This window comes from Triturus cristatus, chromosome 1_2 (assembly GCF_964204655.1).
Source record: "Triturus cristatus chromosome 1_2, aTriCri1.1, whole genome shotgun sequence".
NCBI classification, from domain to species: domain Eukaryota; kingdom Metazoa; phylum Chordata; class Amphibia; order Caudata; family Salamandridae; genus Triturus; species Triturus cristatus.
Genome location: NC_140580.1, coordinates 815,093,067 through 815,116,527, shown reverse-complemented (window position 1 = coordinate 815,116,527; position 23,461 = coordinate 815,093,067).

Here is a 23,461-nt window from a genome sequence, read left to right as displayed (position 1 = left end):
GTAGATTTTCTCACTGGAACCACTTTCTTCTGCGGTTCTAAAATCGGCATCCCTGAACAACTAGCTTCACCAGCATCCAGTCCTGAATTAGACTCCTCTAATCCTTCATTACAGGTGTTATGTCTGAATTTTCCTGCCCTTTTTCCTGAATCTCCTGAAGGACCAGCCAAATTTGTCAATCTATTCCCAACATATGGAATGACCAAACCATTCTCACCCTTCCTCTGCTTATCAAAAACAGGCATAACCGGACCTATGGTTACGGGTACCGTAACAGCATCTAGATTTTTTGTCAGTTCCTTGATCTTTTCAGTCAACTCCGATGTAGTTCTGGCTAATTCTCTCGTATTTTCGCCACTGCTTCTATTTTCCCTCTCCCTGAAAGGATTACCACTTCTTAACTCAGGTGTCACATTTTCTGTCTCAATGATACGATGCGTATCTCTTATCGGAGAAACAATTGGTGTACTCTCTTCTGGTTCCGGTCTATATGGAGGTGGTCTTTTGTAAATCATGTCATTTAAAACCTCATCCTCATATTCATTAACTCCATATCTTCTCACTTCTGCCTCAGGAACCCTTTCTGCTCCCTCTTCAACTGTTCTCACAGGATATAATCCCTCTGACATACTAGCATCTCGCCATCTTGTCATTCGATCATGATGAGTTTCACGACCATGGTGCCAATTCCGATCCGGTAAAAAAATTCCCCGTCCGACTCGTATCCGGATTTTTTTCCGTCCGAATCGTCAAAGTAGCGTACAAACTGCCAAGTACGATTCGAACGGAAAAAAGTCCATACGAATCGCATTGGGAAGATTTCCCCACACGTCCTCGGGTCGGGAAAAGTCACCGACACGTCCCCGGGCGAGAAACCCACCGTGCGGAAAAATAAAGTCCGACTGCGCAAGTACGATCCCTCCCGTCCTCCCCATTTCACAACCGTACGCAAAAAACACCGTCCGAACCGAACTCCCATAGCAACCATGGAGACATGTGCCCGCATACGCGCCGAACACCCCACCACCCCCCGCCCGCGTATGTACGCCCCGAACCCCCACCCGTGTATGTACGGACCGAACCCCCACCCCAGCAGAGTATGTACGCCCCGAACCCCCACCCGTGTATGTACGCACCAAACACCCACCCGTGTATGTACGCCCCCGAACCCCCCCCCCAGCCGTGTATGTACGCACCGAACCACCAGCCGTGTATGTACGCCCCCGAACCCCCCCAGCCGTGTATGTACGCACCGAACCACCAGCCGTGTATGTACGCACCAAACCCCCCCCCAGCCGTGTATGTACGCACCGAACCACCAGCCGTGTATGTACGCCCCCGAACCCCCCCCCAGCCGTGTATGTACGCACCGAACCACCAGCCGTGTATGTACGCACCAAACACCCACCCGTGTATGTACGCCCCCGAACCCCCCCCAGCCGTGTATGTACGCACCGAACCACCAGCCGTGTATGTACGCCCCCGAACCCCCCCCAGCCGTGTATGTACGCACCGAACCACCACCCGTGTATGTACGCCCCCGAACCCCCCCCAGCCGTGTATGTACGCACCGAACCACCAGCCGTGTATGTACGCACCAAACACCCACCCGTGTATGTACGCCCCCGAACCCCCCCCAGCCGTGTATGTACGCACCGAACCACCAGCCGTGTATGTACGCACCAAACACCCACCCGTGTATGTACGCCCCCGAACCCCCCCCCAGCCGTGTATGTACGCACCGAACCACCACCCGTGTATGTACGCACCAAACACCCACCCCAGCCGTGTATGTACGCACCAAACCCCCACCCCAGCCGTGTATGTACGCACCAAACCCCCACCCCAGCCGTGTATGTACGCACCTAACCACCAGCCGTGTATGTACGCCCCCGAACCCCCCCCCAGCCGTGTATGTACGCACCTAACCACCAGCCGTGTATGTACGCCCCCGAACCCCCCCCAGCCGTGTATGTACGCACCGAACCAACAGCCGTGTATGTACGCACCAAACCCCCACCCCAGCCGTGTATGTACGCACCGAACCACCAGCCGTGTATGTACGCACCAAACACCCACCCGTGTATGTACGCCCCCGAACCCCCCCCCAGCAGTGTATGTACGCACCGAACCACCAGCCGTGTATGTACGCCCCCGAACCCCCCCCAGCCGTGTATGTACGCACCGAACCACCAGCCGTGTATGTACGCACCAAACCCCCACCCCAGCCGTGTATGTACGCACCGAACCACCAGCCGTGTATGTACGCCCCCGAACCCCCCCCCAGCCGTGTATGTACGCACCGAACCACCAGCCGTGTATGTACGCACCAAACACCCACCCGTGTATGTACGCCCCCGAACCCCCCCCAGCCGTGTATGTACGCACCGAACCACCACCCGTGTATGTACGCCCCCGAACCCCCCCCAGCCGTGTATGTACGCACCGAACCACCACCCGTGTATGTACGCACCAAACACCCACCCCAGCCGTGTATGTACGCACCGAACCACCACCCCACCAGGGAATGTACGGACCGCACCCCCACCAGTGCATGTACGGACCGTACTGACGCCAAAAAAACACGTACTGAACCCGGACAAACCATATTTACACAAGGAGAGTCAAGTAGAGTTTCCCCACACCACCAAACAGGCCCAACAACCCCACAAACATCACATACACTCACCTGCAACTGCCAAACTGCCAAACAGAGGCCCAAAACTCAATCACTCCTCATAACACACCCACACAAATTTCAAACACAGCCACACCCACAAATGGACCAATAAAAATGGACCACACACACAAACCATGAGCCTTTGCAACAGACCCACTGCTGCCAGAGCCCACAGACGACCCACACCACCATACTTGAACCTCACACTTGCATACCTTCACACAACCACCTACACAAACACCCCCTCATCACATTCACACACACACCTCCACTACCACACCCACACACCCACAGCCATCCACACCCACACCCCCACAACCACACCCCACGCCATGTCCACCACCAAGAATCCAAAGTTCACAAAGGAGGAGCTGGAGATCCTTGTCGACGAAATCCTCAGAGTCGAGCCACAGCTCTTTGGGACATTGGTCAGACAGACCAGCATATCCGAAAAAACCGCCATGTGGCAGAGGATCGTCGATTCTGTGAATGCTGTTGGGACAACCAGAAGGACCAGGCACGAGTGCCAATCCAGGTGGTACGATCTGCGGAGGACGGTCAAGAGGAAGATGACTGACAATCACAACCAGGGGAACATCACTGGAGGAGGGCCGCCCCCCAGACCGGTACAATACCATCCCTGGGAGGAGAAGGTGATGTCCACGCTGGCGGTGGAGGGACTACACGGACTGCCAGGACTCCCAGACCCTGGTGAGTACACAAACAACTCACCTCACATGGGGGGGATGCCATACACAATCAATCATGCATGCCACCCCCCCCAAGCCACCACCGGACACAACAACACTCCACAAACACACACATGCCACTGGCGCCTCCATGCCCCATGCATCAATCAGGGCCATGCCAAGTCACAGGCCACACAAAACACCAACACAACACAGGATGTGGTCGATGCTGGGAGTGGGGGCAGCAAAACTAACATTGAGCAACTCACAAGCACACAACAATGCCCTCAGCCCATATGGCCCAGGGCACAGCCATACAAACTGTGTGTACCCACACAGTACTGTCTTGCCTGCAAATGATGGCTGCCATGCAGGATGCCATGGGTCTGAAGGCACAATTTGCACATAACAGCAGACAATGAAGATGCATCGCTCTGATAGAGTCTCAGCACACACCGCCACAGCAGCAGCCTACACTCAGACACACTGCCCAATGGGTGCCCGGAGAACAGGGACTAACTCACATGAACAAGCCAATGGCCATTCAAAGACCGGCTAACTGTGTGTGCCCAGGAAGCTGGCCTGAGGTGACAGAGAGTGACAAAGAGAGGGAGGGAGAGGGGGAATGAGAGGGAAGGAGACAGAGGGGGGACACAGGGAGACAGACAGAGGGAGGGAGTAGGGTGACAGAGGGAGACCGACAGAGGGAGGGAGGAGGGTGACAGAGGGAGGGAGGAAGGGAGACACAGGGAGACTAAATCACCCTTGGGTGGTGTGGCCATGTCCACTCGTCAGCCGGTGGACTGTGTGCATGCAGACCAGGTCTGGCAGTGCCTCAACCCCCCCTTCCGTAGATGAAGACCGGTCCATGTGTCAATCTGTGCACGAGTCCATCCGTGCTGCAGGCACAGACCTAACCACACACCCAGTATACCCACCCACCGTGTCGGTAAGAACCCTGTCACAAATGCTTCAGTCCCCTACCTGCAACATCAAATTGCCTTGCCAAAACACCATTTGGCCACGTACAGTGCAACACGTAAGGCGCCTCTGCATGGCTCGCTACGCCCGCACACCACACTGCTGACTGTGTACCCAAATAGATGCATCAACTAAGATTGTGTCTCACACATGCGTAAAGCCCTGACAGCTGTGGCCAAGGGACATAGCCATGCACAAGTGCACTGTGAGAGGAATGCAGGACAGATCCAACTACCCAGAGGAAGAGTGCCAAATCAGAAATGCATGCAACATGGATGCCACATGTGACACTGTTAACATTGTCTCTCTCACACACAGGTCAACGTCGACGAACACCCCCCAACACTGGGGGGGAAGTCACACAGGACCAGGCTCCGCGGGATGATGACCCCACCGCCAGCGATGACTCTCACCACTCCGTGGATGACCCAGACCAACCTGGCCCCTCTGGTGTCCAACCACCTGCAGCACCTGCGTCAGGTACAACTGTGCCAACCACCACCCCCATTCCTGCCACATCCCAGGAGACGTCCAGGAGCCCTGCCCGCACACGACCACCCAGCCAGTCTGCCCAGGAGGGACACGGTCCTCCGGGCACCCAGGAGGAGGCAGGCGGCAACGCAGATGCCATCCCTCAGGGGTCCCGGAGACCCGATGCACCCACAACGGCAGGCCAGGTGCACGTGGGCAGGGGTGGCGGGAGTGGAGGACGGCGGAGGCGCGAACCTGACCAGGCAGCTCAGGACCCGGTAGTGTCCCAGGTCAGCAACATCCTGGATACATACCGGCGTGACACCAGGGGCATGGACCAGATTGCGTCCACCCTCAATGACATCAAGGGGACCCTCCAGGAGATGAAGACCCTGCAGTCCCAGCAACATGCCTGTCAACTGCAACACCAAGGAAGGATGGAGGATAGACAGGCTGAGCTCGTGGCGGTGCAAACCCAAATGACCGGTGTACTCCGTCGGATTGCCGACAACATGGGCAACCCTCCCTGTGGCACCAGGCGAAGGCCATTACCAGACACAGGGAGGGATCAGGAGGAGGAGGATTCATCCGACGGAGCGTCACAGACATCGTCACGGACTGCTTCCGAGGGTCCCCGCAGGAAGGTGGGTCGTCCACGAAAAAGACTGTGAGAGTCAGCAGAACATCACCATCTCCCAGGTCACCTGGCCTGGCACCTGGCCCTCTGGCCCAATAGCAGCACATGACATTCTCTGCCACATGGACTTGCTGGTCACTGTCTGACCTATGTTGACGAAGACTGTGGCATGGACTCTGACATTTTGCTACGACAAGGATACCAACTCCCCCAGTGAACTTTGGATTCTACACTCCCGCTGTGCACCTCTTGTCATCCCCACAAACCCGTACCCCACCACAAATAAATTAATCACACTTACAAGATGATGCCGTGATTCTACATTATTACAATACATGTGTGTGTCGTACAGTCAAAGCATGCCTGATCTCAGAATTAACTCCAACCATCCAAACCGTGGGGTCGCAGTCTTGCCCAGGACACACATGGGTCCCAATGTCTCATCTGATACAGACATGGAGTACCAAACTCACCTGTGCTGGGCCCAACCAGCTGAGTGGTTCCCGCACAACTGTGGCTACAGACACATTCAGGGGAGCAACAGTCATGCGCAGAGGTCAGGGATCATGTTGAGTGACCTGGCTTGCCGCTCCCAGGTATGTCTAGACATGTGTCCCTACAATGTGCAGCATGCTTGCGTCAGGCGGATGTTGAGAATGGTGGCTAGGCCAAGGTTGGATGCATGGAGATGCCAGAATGCAGTTTAGGATCACTGTGCCACATGGTTGTGTTGGGGTTGTGGGCTGCATCATGAGTGTGGGCGTGGATCTAGAAGGTCATCCTGCAGCTGGCTGTGAAACATTCCCCCCATCCCGTTAGGACGTTGATGTGGCCTGGTTGCCCGACGCAGTAGCAGAGCTGTGCAGATGCACTCCGGATATGGACAAGTACCATGGGAGTCGTGAGGCACATGTCCGTAGACTGCAGGGTAGGATTCGACACGGATGTTGTAGTTGCCCTGGGGGATGGTCTCTCTTGCCTTGAGGTGGATGGAACTGTGCATCTTGTGCATAATACAGTTCCCACTCCCTGACAAACCCCTAGCATCTTGTCACTCTACACATAGACACATATGCACCACCTATGAAAACTATGCCAGACCTGCGGCACGCACAGTGGCAACAGGGCACCATTGACAGGGAAGAGGCACCTTGGAGACAGAGGGACAAATTTATTAGTCATGTGTGTTGGAATGACAATGATACTCTGTCAACACATACACAGGTCATGTGGATGTACATGTGGGAGCAACACTGGCACCCCCCATTGCAACACAGATGCTGGCATCCCATTGACCTGGCACACAAGTGACGGATAACAGCTAAACACCCCCTGCTGCCACGGAGAGGCCGCTATACACCATTGAGGCCCTGATGGGGCAATCACACACCATGTCAACCCGGTGCAACCTGTATGTTTCCGAGGCCAGTGTTACACACAATGATGGCCTCATCACAATCCCCAATCCCCTGCCACATGACAGTCACCAAGTCTGAGCTTGGCTCCAGGTGAAGCCTGCCCCATGTCATGTTCCCCATGTAGGATCACCATGTATGCAAATGGAACACACATGAACCGGAGAAGTGCACACAGACTACAAACAATTCACACACCCAAAACGACGTGAGGCATCCCTTACCCTGAGGAGATTTCAACACTTGCCCGTGCATGTGACGCTGAATCAGCACATGTCGCTGTGTTCATGAGGAGTAGCAGGAGCACAACAATGCCACCAGCAGACAGCATGCACATGGACCTGTGGAAGAGAGACACACAAGGATTCAGCACAAAGGAGCACATCCGCAAGCATGTACTTAACACGTATCATGTTGTTAACATGACAGGTGACAATGATGACCCTCAGACAACATCCTTCCATTGCGCCATCACTTGAGTGACACTTCAATACACACCACTGACTCACTTGGCAGACATGCAGATGGACACACACATTGCAACACATGCCACACACGGCCCAATGCGTGCACACTCAGACACTGGAACTCACCACTAAGCAAAGAAGTTGCGTATGAGCCGACTCCGCATGTCCTCCACAGCCTCCTCCTCCTCCACATCACTTGCCCCGTCACCAAGCCCTTCATCCTCCACGGGTGGATGGTCCTGGTCATCTTGATCCAGTATGAGTGGAACAGCTTCCTCCACTGCCATGTTGTGCAGCATGCAGCAGACGATGATGATCTTGCACACCTTCACCGGGGCATATGGGAGTGCTCCGCCGGTCTTGTGGAGGCACCGGAATCGGCTCTTCAGAAGTCCAAACGTCCTCTCAATGACTCTCCTGGTCCGCCCATGTGCGTTGTTGTAGCGGTGCTCGGCAGCCGTGCTGGGGTTGCGGACAGGCGTCATCAGCCATGGCATGTTGGGATAGCCAGCGTCCCCTACAAGGAAACATCATGGACAGAAGTGTGTCAGCACAGGCAGTGAGATTGGAAGATGACGCCAAACACTGAACTGCCAGAGTCTACCCACCAACAATACATGCTCGCTCGTTCCGCAGCTGCAGCATCATTTCTGGCACCCTGCTACGCCTCATGATGAAGGCATCGTGTGCTGATCCTGGAAAGCGAACACAGACATGTGAAATCACCATGTTGGACAGACACACCACAAGGGCATTAATGGAGTGATAATGTTTGCGATTCCTATACACCACCTCCTGTGCCTGTGGTGGTACCAACGCAACATGTGTCCCATCTATGGACCCAATGACATGGGGCATCCCTCCCAGGGCATAGAACTCACGCTTGACATCTGTCAACTGCTCACGATTTGGGAATTTAATGTACTCATCCAGGTGAACCAACATGGCCTCTAAGAAATCATGCAGAACACGGCTGAACATCGTCTGGGACATGCCCCCGACATCAGCAATGGTATGTTGGAACGTACCCGTGGCAAGGAAATGTAGGGCTGCCATCACCTTCAACTTGGGTGTCAGTGCACTTGGATACCTGTGGCGCGGGAGGAGTTGTGCTTCCAGCCGGCCAGTCAACTCATCAATCAACCGTTGGCTGAATCTGTAGCGGCGTATACAGTCCCGTTCATGCAGGGCAGCAATGTCTGGCATACGTCGAGGGAGAGGCGGAGCCCTGCAGTGAAATGGAAGGAACACCTAAGAGTGAGCACTGTACAACAACATCGTCAATGCACTGAGCACATGTTACACAGCCAATACACATATGCCACGTTGTGAGTCAGGTCTGTGCCATAGTTCCTGGACACGTACGCCAGTCAGGTTACACTCCTACCAAGGGACAGCCACTAACGGAGGGGGGCAAGATCACGATGACATGGCATGAGACTAGCTGTGGGCCAGTGTAAGTGAACATGCACACGCATCACAGGATTCACAGACATCCACACATGTGCAGAAGTAGTATGCGTATGGTACAGACAGGTAGTTGGATGCGATATGCACTGGTCACATGTCATAGGAATAGGACAGGCCACACACATTGCCTTTGAGGAGTACATGTCGAGACAGAACATACATAGGGAGCATGTGGATATGTACTTGTGTTGATACTCCGTGTAGTTGGATACATACACACCTCATGGCAAATCACATATGTGGGCTGGTGTGCGGAACAGTGTGCCATGCCCATCGACACACAGACACATGTTGGCAGCAGCAACTGCTGACGCATTGAACCACACACCTACAGCAAAATCATGGAAAGACATGCCACACACATGACATGGTTGCAGCATGCAACGCAGCCATACACGTGTCATATGTAATATTCCGTGTACCTGGCATCAGGGGACAGGTGCGGGTGTCCGTGACTGGGACATGCAAGTGACTCATGGCTCCACTAGTGTGTACGACATGCACACATGTCAAAGGAGTGCAGGGGATGTGTGGTACAATGCGCACCATCACACACGACATGTGTACACAGCTCATCGTACATGTGCTTTGCCCACACCTCAGGGGTAAAGTGCCACATCACATCCTGACACACCTGTGTCACACACAGGTGGTATTGCACAGACAATGCATTTGTGTCCACCCTTGGCAATACCTGTCCGCTCCATTCCTGTCTGTGTGCCGCCTGTCACCACTGACAGTTGTTATACGCACCGTACATACGCTCGGAGCGCGTGTATAGGGTCCCTGGGCCAATATTGCCGCTGGCGTATGCGTACGCCACAGTAGTACGGACTGTACACGCGCTTGTGCGGTCCGGATCACAATATGGGCGCTGGCGTATGCGTACGCCACAGTAGTACGGACTGTACACGCGCTTGTGCGGTCCGGATCACAATATGGGCGCTGGCGTATGCGTACGCCACAGTAGTACGGACTGTACACGCGCTTGTACGGTCCGGATCACAATATGGGCGCTGGCGTATGCGTACGCCACAGTAGTACGGACTGTACACGCGCTTGTACGGTCCGGATCACAATATGGGCGCTGGCGTATGCGTACGCCACAGTAGTACGGACTGTACACGCGCTTGTGCGGTCCGGATCACAATATGGGCGCTGGCGTATGCGTACGCCACAGTAGTACGGACTGTACACGCGCTTGTGTGGTCCGGATCACAATAAGGGCGCTGGCGTATGCGTACGCCACAGTAGTACGGACTGTACACGCGCTTGTACGGTCCGTACTACTGTGGCGTACGCATACGCCAGCGCCCATATTGTGATCCGGACCGCACAAGCGCGTGTACAGTCCGTACTACTGTGGCGTACGCATACGCCAGCGCCCATATTGTGATCCGGACCGTACAAGCGCGTGTACAGTCCGTACTACTGTGGCGTACGCATACGCCAGCGCCCATATTGTGATCCGGACCGTACAAGCGCGTGTACAGTCCGTACTACTGTGGCGTACGCATACGCCAGCGCCCATATTGTGATCCGGACCGTACAAGCGCGTGTACAGTCCATACTACTGTGGCGTACGCATACGCCAGCGCCCATATTGTGATCCGGACCGTACAAGCGCTTGTACAGTCCGTACTACTGTGGCGTACGCATACGCCAGCGCCCATATTGTGATCCGGACCGCACAAGCGCGTGTACAGTCCGTACTACTGTGGCGTACGCATACGCCAGCGCCCATATTGTGATCCGGACCGCACAAGCGCGTGTACAGTCCGTACTACTGTGGCGTACGCATACGCCAGCGCCCATATTGTGATCCGGACCGTACAAGCGCATGTACGGTCGGTATCACTGCTTGTGGGGTGCCCTAGGGCGTGGAACGCACCGTACCTGTGTGTAAATGTATGAAAACACATAGGGGACACATGAGGGACAAGTATAAGGGCCTAAATGCCTGATGGTTGCCATGGAGACTGAGTTAAATTTTTGAATTTGAGCACCAGGTGCACAGCAGAAGTCAGTTTGAAAGAATCTACATTGTTGCAATGTGGATGTTGACTTGACATCATTATCAAAACTGAAACCATGCAAAGCCACACACTGGGGTAGGTTTGAAGGGATTGGATGAAACGTAGGATGCTAATGTGACTGACCAATCAATCTGTACTCCTATACATGAACAGGCCAGCCAGGCATATATAAGGCAGCCAGGTCCCATGAGAGAGCACTTGCCTGCACATCCATTCATCCATGACCACTGCTGCTGATAGTGATTCCTCTGGCACCATGTCCAGGACTGTTGAGAGGTCACAGCCATTCACCCAGGAGGAGAACCTTGCCCTGATAGATGTGATCCTCCCACAGTTCCAGAGCCTGTATGGTCGACCAGGGGTTCAGGTGAGTGCAGACTCCACTAGCTTAGACTGTGCCCCTTTTGTGTGACAGTGACTTCTGGCATTGTGTCCATGTGTGACAGACATGCACTATTGTTTGGAGTGGGTCCCAGGGTGTGGAAGGCCTCATGTCACCCATGCAGAGCATGCTGTGTTTCCTGTGTGCACTCCTCACTTGCATAGTGCCTACTGTGACAATGAATGCAAGGTGCATGCCACATTCTGCCTGCATACTCCTCCTGGGGATGTTGTTTCCACAGTCCTGATGTGATCCTGTGTTCCCCCCAGTGTGACAGGTGTCAGTACCCATGGATGTGTGTTTGTTCAGTGTACCTGTGCTGTGAGTGTCCAAAGGCCGTGTTCGTCCCCTGCACATTGGTGTGTGTGTTAGTCCCCTGTCATGTGGGTGAGTGCATATGGGGAGTGTTGCACACAAGCAGCATGAGGGATGGATATGGCCTGGCCATCGGATGTGAGCAGGGAGCAGTGCTGTGTGCATGCCGTGCTGAGCCAGCCCCACACCTGTGACACCCCCGTCTACTGGCACATGGGCAGAGTGAGGTGTGTACCCGCAGTTGGCAATGCCATGTGATTGTCCTGTACCTGTGTGTGTCTGTGTACTCTGCTGAGGTAGCATCAGTGTGCTGGGGCAGGTGACTGCTGTGAGGTGCTGTACATAATCCTGGTGTAGCCTGTGAGGCACAGTGTGATCCCTGGTCAGTGAGTGTGTGGTACCCCTCATGCCACCCGTGTGCTTCCACTGGCACGTAGTGCATTTGGCCTTCCACAGTGGATAATGTCCCTATGACAAAGGTGCAATTAGTTGCATGCATACCATGGCCTGTTCATAATGAGGATTGTTCTATATGTGTGTCTCTGTGTCTTTGCTCATGTGGATTAATGTATTCTCTCTTTTGCATCCTCACAGGTAGGCGCCATTGCCAAGGGGGAGATCTGGAGGGAAGCCGTCAGTGCCGTGAGGGGTACAGAGGGTCGGAGGCGGAGCCTGTCTCAGGTGAGGAAACGCTGGCAGGACATCCGGTGCTGGACGAGGAGGATTGCACGGCTCCTGCTGGGGGACTCACCTGAGAGCCGTAAGAACCGTGGCCGCCGTCGTCTGACCCACATCCAGAAGCGTGTGCTGGCGGTGGTCTTCCCCGATATGGACAGGCGCCTACAGGAGAGGCAGCAGCAGGAAGGGGGTAGGTACATGTGTGTCAGTTGTGTGTCCCCAGCCAATGTAAGTGTGCAGTTGCATGGATACACTGCCAGGGTTTGATTGTGCAGTGCGTCAACTTCTCCACAAAGTAGCACAGTGCTGTTCTCACTCCCTCCCTTCCCCTCCTTGCAATGTGTTCCCTGGTCTGTCGCCACTCTTGCACACGGTTATTTAGGCAGGCAGTTCATGCAGGTGCCCTATGCTATCAGCATCATGTGTGGGGGTGATGTGCCACAGGTATGGGGACCTTGCGTGTGCCATGGCCAATTTCAGTCATTGTGGTGTCCATGTCACTTGGCACTGATTGTGAATCACGACATAGGGGTGTGTCTCCAAAATGTACAGCCTTCCAGCATGCATGTCCAATTGTGTGCCCTCTGACATGATGTGCCTGAGTGGGAGGCCTGCTAAGTGCAGGGACGGTTGCTTAATTTGCAGTCATGTCCATCCTGGACCATGGAGGAGTGTGGGCACTACTGTGCCCTGGGGCACCTCTTCCTAGGTATCATGTGCGTCATCCAACAATATGGCCATTCACTGTGTCTTTGCCATGGGTTGCGTAGGGTGGCATTGTACCCTGGGCTCAACTGTTAGGACCTACAGGTTGCTACATGTGTCCACTGTACAGGGGGACCCATTTTGCTTGTGCATACTCACAGTGGGCATTACCTGTGTGTGTTGTTGAGACAATCTGATGATGTTTGCCTGTCAATGATGTGTGGACATGGCCACCAGGGGCTGTGTGTGTACAGTCATGAATTAGTGGAGGCCATGTGTTTCCATCCCAGAGTAAGAGGTGTACATACTTCCTCCGTCTCAATGAGATTGTCTCAGGTGTGGGTGGTTTGTGCGTACAAGGCCTACATGTCAGAAGCTTCATCCTCCTTGCTGGGTTTAGCCTGTGTGTGATGTTTGACTGGACATACGCTCAAGGTGCAGTGACCCTGTCATGTGTGGCCTGGTTTCATGTATTGCCTTTGCAGCATGCGGCAAGAGTAAATGGATATGATTCATGCTCATCCCTTTTTGACGACGCAGTGTGGTGCAGGTGCTGTGCACATTTGTCCCCAGAGGCTGACTCCTCTCTAAAATTTCAGGTGCAGTGATTTGCTGTTGTGTCATGATCTCCATTGTGTCTCAGTGGCATGGTGGGTAGAAAAACTGTGTGTTCCATGGCCTACATGTGTACATTGTTTTGTAGGTGTTACTCCTGTTGCTTTTCAGGCTATGCAATGTGACCTATGTATATTTGACTCATGTGACATAAGTGTACAGGTGTCTGATTTTCTCCTGTCTCTTCACCTTGCCCACAGCATCGCCGGGGGACACGGAAGGAGACACTAGCACGGACCGGGAGGAGAGATTGAGCACCAGTACCAGCAGTGCTGTCCTGTCTGGCACATGGAGTGGCACGGAGGCCGAAGGGAGTGAGGCGGAGGACCTGTTGACTGCCAACACAGACTATGACGCAGACGGGTCCGAGGCTGAGCTCCCAGAGGTGGCGGAGTCTGCCCCCCCAGCTGATGGCAGCCCTCCACATCCCCCCGCCACCTCAGGTTCCATCACCGGCCTCCCACATGCTCGTGGCCCTTCCCTCCGTGCTCGGTCCCCACATGTCTCCTTCCTGCCAGGCACCGCACCCCCTGCCCCTGTCACCACTGCTGCGGTGAGTGCGGAGTCTGTGGACATCCTGAGGCAGTTGCAGGTTGGTCAGACTGCGATGCTAAATGTCCTCCATGCCCACACCCAGGTGCTGACCCAGATGGAGGCATACATGGAGGGCATGTCGGCTGCGCAGTCTGACCAACGGCAGTTGCTGAGGTCCATAGACTCCACACTGACTGCAGCACTGGATCTCCTGCAGCGCTGCGTAACACCCCCTACCCCTGCCCCATCCACAATTCCCACTCCCGTGCCTGTCCCACGCACATCCAGACGTCAGCGTGCACGCACCCCAACAGACACAGGCACCACACCACCAGGGAAGTCGAAGCGCACACCTCCTGTCACGCACACACAGGGTGAGGAAGGCACACCCACTGGGTCGGGGGGGAAACGTAGAACACGCAGCCACAGTGGGAGTCCGCATTCCACACAACCCACTCCCTCCAAATCCACTCCCCTTAGCTCTCCTGGCCAACAGTCAGTGACAGCATCATCCACTGCGAGTGTGCCCCCCAGCCCCAGGATGACACCACCCCGCAAGCGGTGGAGGCGGGACCCGGCCAGGGGAGTTGAGTCCCCCACCCTGTCCACACCCTCCCCCAGTGGCGCTGCGACCCATCCCTTTGCCCCCCCCCCCTCCTTGGGGCCTGTGGTTGGTTTGGGTACGGGGGAGTCGCTGGGGGAACTTGCCGACGTGTGCAGCGCCATTCTGTCCTCCACCTTTGGCGCTGGCACCCCCCCTGTGGCAGATTCATCCCTCCCTGCACCCACAACACCTACCCTTTCCCCTCCTGTCCCTGCGGTGCCTGTTTCCACCCTCCCCCCTGATGCCCCCTCTTCTGTGGATGAAATGGACTTGTGAACTGTGCAGGCAAGCTAGGGGACACACGTCCCGATGTGTACCCCCCCCCCCGGACATTGCTGCTGGGCTGGCCCATGGCCCTTGTACATAGTGGACATTTTCTCTGATATATTTTCCTGCTGAATAAAGCCTTTTCTTTTTGTTTTGCACACTGATGCTTTCCTGGACTTGCTGTTGGTGCTGGTGCTCCCTGCGTTGGGGTGGTGATAATGTGTTAGGGGTCTGTGAAATGTTGGAGTGTGCTGCTCATGGGGTGTACCCTGCCATCTGCGTGCCATCACAAAGGTCTCTGCAAATGGTATTTGGTCATGTTTGCTCTCACTGTATGGTGACATTGTCCCAAGGTGTGTTCCATCCTCTGTGGCCCAGGCCATTTTTCCTGCAGGGTGTCTCCCAAATGCTGTGCTGTGCTGTGTCTACATTTCCTGGATGTGTGAGGGTTGCCTTTCAATATAGCCATGCTGGCTCAGCGATGGCTCCGCCTGCATCTGGGGTATCACCCTTGTAGGTCACTGAACTTGTTGATGGGGTATATTGTCCGATGTCTGGGCACTGCTGGGAGTGATAGGTACACACCCCTCCTGTGTCTGGGCACTGCTGGGAGTGATAGGCACACACCCCTCCTGTGTCTGGGCACTGCTGGGAGGACCCTGCACCCACCCCTCCTGTGTCTGGGCACTGCTGGGGGTGTTTTGCACACCCCATTCTTATAGCAGGTTCGGTGCGTACATGCACGGGTGGGGGTTGGGTGCGTACATACACGGGTGGGGGTTCGGTCCGTACATACACGGGTGGGGGTTCGGGGCGTACATACTCTGCTGGGGTGGGGGTTCGGTCCGTACATACACGGGTGGTGGTTCGGTGCGTACATACACGGCTGGGGTGGGTGTTAGGTGCGTACATACACGGGTGGGGGTTTGGTGCGTACATACACGGCTGGTGGTTCGGTGCGTACATACACGGCTGGGGGGGGTTCGGGGGCGTACATACACGGGTGGTGGTTTGGTGCGTACATACACGGCTGGGGTGGGGGTTCGGTCCGTACATACACGGGTGGGGGTTCGGGGCGTACATACTCTGCTGGGGTGGGGGTTCGGTCCGTACATACACGGGTGGGGGTTCGGGGCGTACATACTCTGCTGGGGTGGGTGTTAGGTGCGTACATACACGGGTGGGGGTTTGGTGCGTACATACACGGCTGGTGGTTCGGTGCGTACATACACGGCTGGGGGGGTTCGGGGGCGTACATACACGGGTGGTGGTTTGGTGCGTACATACACGGCTGGGGTGGGGGTTCGGTCCGTACATACACGGGTGGGGGTTCGGGGCGTACATACTCTGCTGGGGTGGGGGTTCGGTCCGTACATACACGGGTGGTGGTTCGGTGCGTACATACACGGCTGGGGTGGGTGTTAGGTGCGTACATACACGGGTGGGAGTTTGGTGCGTACATACACGGCTGGTGGTTCGGTGCGTACATACACGGCTGGGGTGGGGGTTGGGTGCGTACATACACGGGTGGGGGTTCGGTCCGTACATACACGGGTGGGGGTTCGGGGCGTACATACTCTGCTGGGGTGGGGGTTCGGTCCGTACATACACGGGTGGGGGTTCGGGGCGTACATACTCTGCTGGGGTGGGTGTTAGGTGCGTACATACACGGGTGGTGGTTTGGTGCGTACATACACGGCTGGGGTGGGGGTTTGGTGCGTACATACACGGCTGGGGTGGGGGTTGGGTGCGTACATACACGGGTGGGGGTTCGGTCCGTACATACACGGGTGGGGGTTCGGGGCGTACATACTCTGCTGGGGTGGGGGTTCGGTCCGTACATACACGGGTGGGGGTTCGGGGCGTACATACTCTGCTGGGGTGGGTGTTAGGTGCGTACATACACGGGTGGTGGTTTGGTGCGTACATACACGGCTGGGGTGGGGGTTTGGTGCGTACATACACGGCTGGTGGTTCGGTGCGTACATACACGGCTGGGGGGGTTCGGGGGCGTACATACACGGGTGGTGGTTTGGTGCGTACATACACGGCTGGGGTGGGGGTTCGGTCCGTACATACATGGGTGGGGGTTCGGGGCGTACATACTCTGCTGGGGTGGGGGTTCGGTGCGTACATACACGGGTGGTGGTTCGGTGCGTACATACACGGCTGGGGTGGGTGTTAGGTGCGTACATACACGGGTGGGGGTTTGGTGCGTACATACACGGCTGGTGGTTCGGTGCGTACATACACGGCTGGGGTGGGGGTTGGGTGCGTACATACACGGGTGGGGGTTCGGTCCGTACATACACGGGTGGGGGTTCGGGGCGTACATACTCTGCTGGGGTGGGGGTTCGGTCCGTACATACACGGGTGGGGGTTCGGGGCGTACATACTCTGCTGGGGTGGGTGTTAGGTGCGTACATACACGGGTGGTGGTTTGGTGCGTACATACACGGCTGGGGTGGGGGTTTGGTGCGTACATACACGGCTGGTGGTTCGGTGCATACATACACGGCTGGGGGGGGTTCGGGGGCGTACATACACGGGTGGTGGTTTGGTGCGTACATACACGGCTGGGGTGGGGGTTCGGTCCGTACATACACGGGTGGGGGTTCGGGGCGTACATACTCTGCTGGGGTGGGGGTTCGGTGCGTACATACACGGGTGGTGGTTCGGTGCGTACATACACGGCTGGGGTGGGGGTTTGGTGCGTACATACACGGCTGGTGTGGTGGTTTGGTGCGTACATACACGGGTGGGGGTTTGGTGCGTACATACACGGCTGGGGTGGGGGTTTGGTGCGTACATACACGGCTGGTGTGGTGGTTTGGTGCGTACATACACGGGTGGGGGTTTGGTGCGTACATACACGGCTGGGGGTTCGGGGCGTACATACCAGGGTGGGGTGGGGGTTCGGGGCGTACATACACGGGTGGCGCTTGGGTGCGTACATACACGGGTGGCGGTTCGGGGCGTACATACACGGGTGGGGGTTCGGGGCGTACATACACGAGTGGGGGTTCGGGGCGTACATGCACGGGTGGGGGTACGGGCCGTACTTCCACGGGTGGGGGTACGGTCCGTACATACCCCTGCCCACGCTCTGCGTGCCTGGGTACGGGCCGTACCCATGCCTTTGGTGGGTGGGTACGGTGCGTCCCACCATTGTTGCGGGGCCGTGGGGTCCGCACCGTACACAGGCCTTGGGGGCGTGGCTACGGGTCGTACCACGCGTACCCCTACATGACCCCAGCAATGCTGGTACGAGCTGTACCAAGGCCTTTCTGACGTGGGTACGGGCCGTACCGCTATTGTTGGAGTGACGTAGGGGGACGCGTGGTACGTTCCGTACCCACGCTCTTGCGGCCTGGGTAGGGTACGTACCGGTTCGCGTGACCATCCACTTCCGTTGTGGCGGACGCTTGCGTTGCTGGCCTCGCCCCCACCCCCTGGAAGTGACCAGGCCCTGATGGTCAGGTATGTCCAGGCCATGTGTGATTTGGTACCATGTGTTGGTGTTGTGTGTCCTGCCCCTGCCCCCCCCTTTGCCCCTGGTTGTTGTGCTGACCTTCTGCGGCGTCTGCGTCGGTTCCTGTACGCCAGGTGGACTGCTAGGAGGGCAGGGATGGCACGTAGGTTCGGGTCCATGTCTGTTCGTCGCGTACAGCTGCTCCTTGCGTGTGTCGTCCTGATTTCCCGGCAGTTTTTGGCAGCCGGTAAATATTTTCCGTGCGGGATGACGTCGGTTCGAATCGTACTTCCTGGTTCGTGAAACGTAGGCTGGATGCGTACCGACGTCACGTTGGCTCCTTTCAGGATCGGAATTGTGTTTAGTTTCTGTTCGGTCGGTGTTTTGTTCGAATCGTACGGAAATGGTGTTTCCGTATGAATCGTACTTGCATTTTCGGATGGATTTCGCACCGGGTACGAGTCGGACGGAGAAAAGGCTCCGTCCGACGGTTCGTACCCGGTTTTTACCGGATCGGAATTGGCACCCATGTCTCCTCCCAAACATATACCTATAGTTGCCTCCAGACCTCTGTTTCTCTCGCTCATGTACTTCCTCTTCCCATTCCACTAAAGCCTCGAATTGTGTCGGCCTTGATCTTGGGTCAAGACATAACATCTTTTCCCGTAAATTTTTCAACACGGCCAGATTAAATGAACCATGTTCTGGAAATGCTAAAACTCCATCTTCTTTGGTATACCTAACCCAATTCTCCAACCATATACAGGTATGATACCCATATCTCGCAGCCATGAAGGATGCAGGCGTTTTCGATGGAGGTAACAATTCACCCTCTCTTGTTTTAACATCTTTATCCTTGTCGAACCAATTTTTAATCTTTCTGAACAAAGATTTTTTCTTTTTCTCCTCTTGGTAATACATTTTAACGCTTACCAAAACTTTCTAATCCCTTCCGCAATACAACTACACAATATGATTTTTCAACCAATAACAGCGCGACTCACACTAACGCACCAATCCTGGAACGTTACGTCACTAGAATAGCTCCACCAATCCTTGCGCGGCTCACACCAACGCACCAATCTCAGCGCGAGCACTATTCTGATCTAATATCCAATGAGAGCGCGGTCTGTTTGACGTCAGCAGTCGCTGCAGTTTCTCGCTCCTGTCTCCTGTCAGTCGTATACCCCTCCTTTACAAACTTTCTCAGTAGACTTCGTGTCGAATTTCTACAAAATCTATTAGTTACAACATATAAACATCTCCATTGTCTGCTTCGCTAACCAAAGAATAATAAAGAAATCTATTTCACAAGAAACCTCTCGTTGACACAGTAGCACATCCCTCTACTCTGCCCTTCTAACATACATTCATTAACTGTTTCCTCTAGAGTCTTACAATCAACTAAATGTATAAACATTCACGCACATTCATACAAGAAAATATAGTACATACACACAGAATCCTGCTTTTCCCAAGAACAGCGAACAATCTGCTCCACTACAGAATTATAGCTCAGAGAATACCTATTACTTCTCCCGCGATAAGCTTTAACGGCGAACCTTACGGATCCCTGGGACTTAAAACCAGAGTTTCATAGATAACCTTCACTACCATACGCACTCCTTATATACCAGAAATATCTCTAATAGTAACATATAACAATGTCACTGATTCCGAACCCAGACAATGTGAATTTTCCTGCATACATACAGGACCAACAATCCCGTCTTTCCCGAGAGCAGCATATACTTCCCTCTGCCCTACTACGGAACTGCTACTAGCTCCCAAGTTCCAGAAGCACTACATATAACTCAACATGACGACTCCAACATATAGTATTAGTACATATACCAACATCAATCAATAATCAATAAGCTAATGTACAAGCAATCTAATCAGATCAAGACAATCATCAATAACCATCATCACTCTGCTACCAGGAACTTGATGCAGATTGGGGTGTACAAAATCTCCCTACTTCCATGGATAGAGTAATTTCACAGTTACACGCACATACACTCACCATACACTAGGGCCCATTTCACTAACAAACACTCAAATACTCTACTAGCATTGAACCTGTGGAAAGAAAACTCCTAAATTCCTAAACCCCACATCTACACCGAGGTCGATAAGACCTAGCTATTGCAATTGTCATAATCTAAACAATCTATACATCAATAATCAAATAGAGTACTCAATAATTGACAAGAAATAATCACCAACACCGTATTAAAGTTATGATTCTTTATCTAAAGTTAGTCAAAAGAAATTAATCAGAATAAATCATTTTCTCATAATTACCTATTCTAGCTAAATGTCAGAATGGGTCATCAGGACAAGTCTCTCAGTAGAAATCTCCCAAGTCACCGTCCTCACAGCATCGATCCTCACCAACGCAGGTTTGGGAAGAAAATAAAACCGCAATGGAATGAAACCCTCTCTGGTCTAATATATTTATAATGATTCAAACAAAGGAAAGAAACATTTAATTTTTTCTTCATCCGCTGAACCGCTGAGCAGAGCGAGAAGGAAAGGATGTAGCATCGCTACATTTTGAAAAATCTCCGCTCAGAAAAAGTCACAAAAATAAAAAGACAGAACAGGAACTAAATCTTAAAATGTTTCTTCTCAACTTCCACACATTTCCTCTGGTGAGCTCACAGTTTAGAGTCTTTCTTTAAAGCTCCTTTGTTTTCCAAGGCTGCCAAGGCTGCTGTCCCAATACATCTGGAAACATGCCCAGATCTGCTGCTGTCCTCACGGAAAGTTTTAACCAAGCAAGGACTGTGGACAGATGACTCGCGTCCATATTCAGCAAGGCCTTTTCCATCACAAATTCTCACTCGAAACCAGGCTTCAAAAGTCAGCCATCTTTTAGTAGGCCACAATAGGCCACAATAGACCATCTTAATTGAAAGAGACAAAAACAACGTTACCACAGCATAGTGATTGAACAGTGTTAACCCCACTAATACCCTTATGTGTATGTAATTATCTAGCTTTAGCAACACAGGAAAGCATTAATTCAAAAGCGTTTCGTGCTTAAAAATAAACAGCACTCAGCAACGTTTATTTAATAAAACATGCACATTGTCAATAGCAACATGTAAGCGTTTCCCTCGTGTCGGTTTTTTCTCTTGTTAATACATACATGTTGATTAATAAAAAAAAACATTTACACAAAACAAATAATTAATAATTAAAAATTAGTAATTTTATTTTTACAACGTTTAGACAACTGAAGCTTTCAAACCCAATGAATTTTCAACAGAAAACTCTGCTCCAGCAATGCAACACCCCCCCTCGTCCCCCCGGACTGGTTTACCACAAAGGAGGGGTTGCTCATTTCCCTGGCCACACTCTGGAGTGGGCACAGGAGCTCTGCACTGGTGAAGAAAAGTTCTACCATCTTGGGTTTTAGATAGAGATGGACAATGTTGGATTGCCTGCAGTAGGGCACACAGGAACTGTTGCAAAACTCAGTAGATTTACCTCTGGGACCTTATTCCAATTGATTAGAGAGGGACCCGGAGTCACACCCACCCACAGTCTAGTGCCAGGCATAACTGTGGCACCCCTGAGCATCCTCTTCAGAACACTACTCAATCTGTGGAATACAGAACTAGGACTACACCTGCTATTAACACCTGTAAGGAGAACAGAAAGGTTGAACCAAGAACAAATAAATGGACTCTGTGGATGAGTTGACTAGCTTCCTTTTAAGCTACAAGCTGCTAGAAGTGCCCAGTAGACTGTGCCAAAGTTTGCTCTCAATACCATCCTGAAAGACCTGGAAACAAGAAGAATAATTTTGTTTCCAAAGACCTCGGGAAAACCTGGGCAATCTGACCAAGTTCATTCAGTAAAGATTCCGGTTTCTCCCACTGAAAGCTTTTCAGCTGCAGCAAATCCTTTTCTGTGGGACTTTGCAGAGAAGGAATCTGGTCTCGTGGGGCCATGTTTGGCTACAGCTTGCAGTCTTTCCTCGCTGAAGGAATCCGAGCTTCAGAACAGTGACTAAGTCCGAATATAGTTATCTTCACTGGGCAAAAGTATCCAGCAGGCACCAGACATTCGCTGAGGGTTTTGAATCTCTCCCAATCTGAGTGTTCACGCTATAAGCCAACTGCTTCATCGGGACCTGATTACTATCTGGCCATGTGGATCTCTTCTTGGCCACAGCCTGCTTCTTTGCTGCTCTGATGATTTTTTACTTCCATTTTGGAGACTGTCAGAAAGTAAAACTTTTGATTGGGATGAATCTGGATTCTGAATCTGAATCATGCTTCACCACAGTAGGCGTTAAATTGGTACGTTGGTACTATTTTTATTTAAACTTTATGAATTCATATCTCTGGCTCCCCTTATTGGAATTTTATTGTTTTGGTGTCCTTTTATCCATTAAATGTGTCTCTAGTTTTATTTTAGAGCTACATGTTAACCATGTTGTGTTTTTAACTTTTAAACTGTTTTGGTAGGTACAAATACCTTACACATTTACATAAATGAATCCTGTCTGCTCTGCCCTATGGCTACCAGGGCTTGGGCCCAGATTTAAATTACTGAAACCTTTGCTGGACCTAACAAGAATAATTACCTTATTACATGTGGTGAACTACCTTCCACCCCAATTAATAATCAAAATTCTCAAACCTAAAATCTTGTCATTGATATCAGATCTCTGTAGTTAATGTGAGAACTGTAGATCCGGGCTAGGACTTTGTAGTGGAGCACTATTGAAAGCTGTAGCAAAAACGTCATTACTCCATGCAGTAATTTATTTTTCTGTGTTATAAAGTATTTCTCTTTGTACTAAAGGAAGCACTGGGCTGAACAGTGAGTTGTTGTTTGTATTGTTTGACTGTTGATTTTTTTTTAGCTCTGCCCCCAAACTACGGGGCAGATTTACTACCCCTTGCAACACTTTTGTGCCTGCCTTTGCGTCACTTTTTGTAACGCTGTGGCGGCGTGAAAAATGTTCCACATTGCGGCCCATTTACAACATGATGCAGCTAAGGAGATGTGTCCCTGCATCAC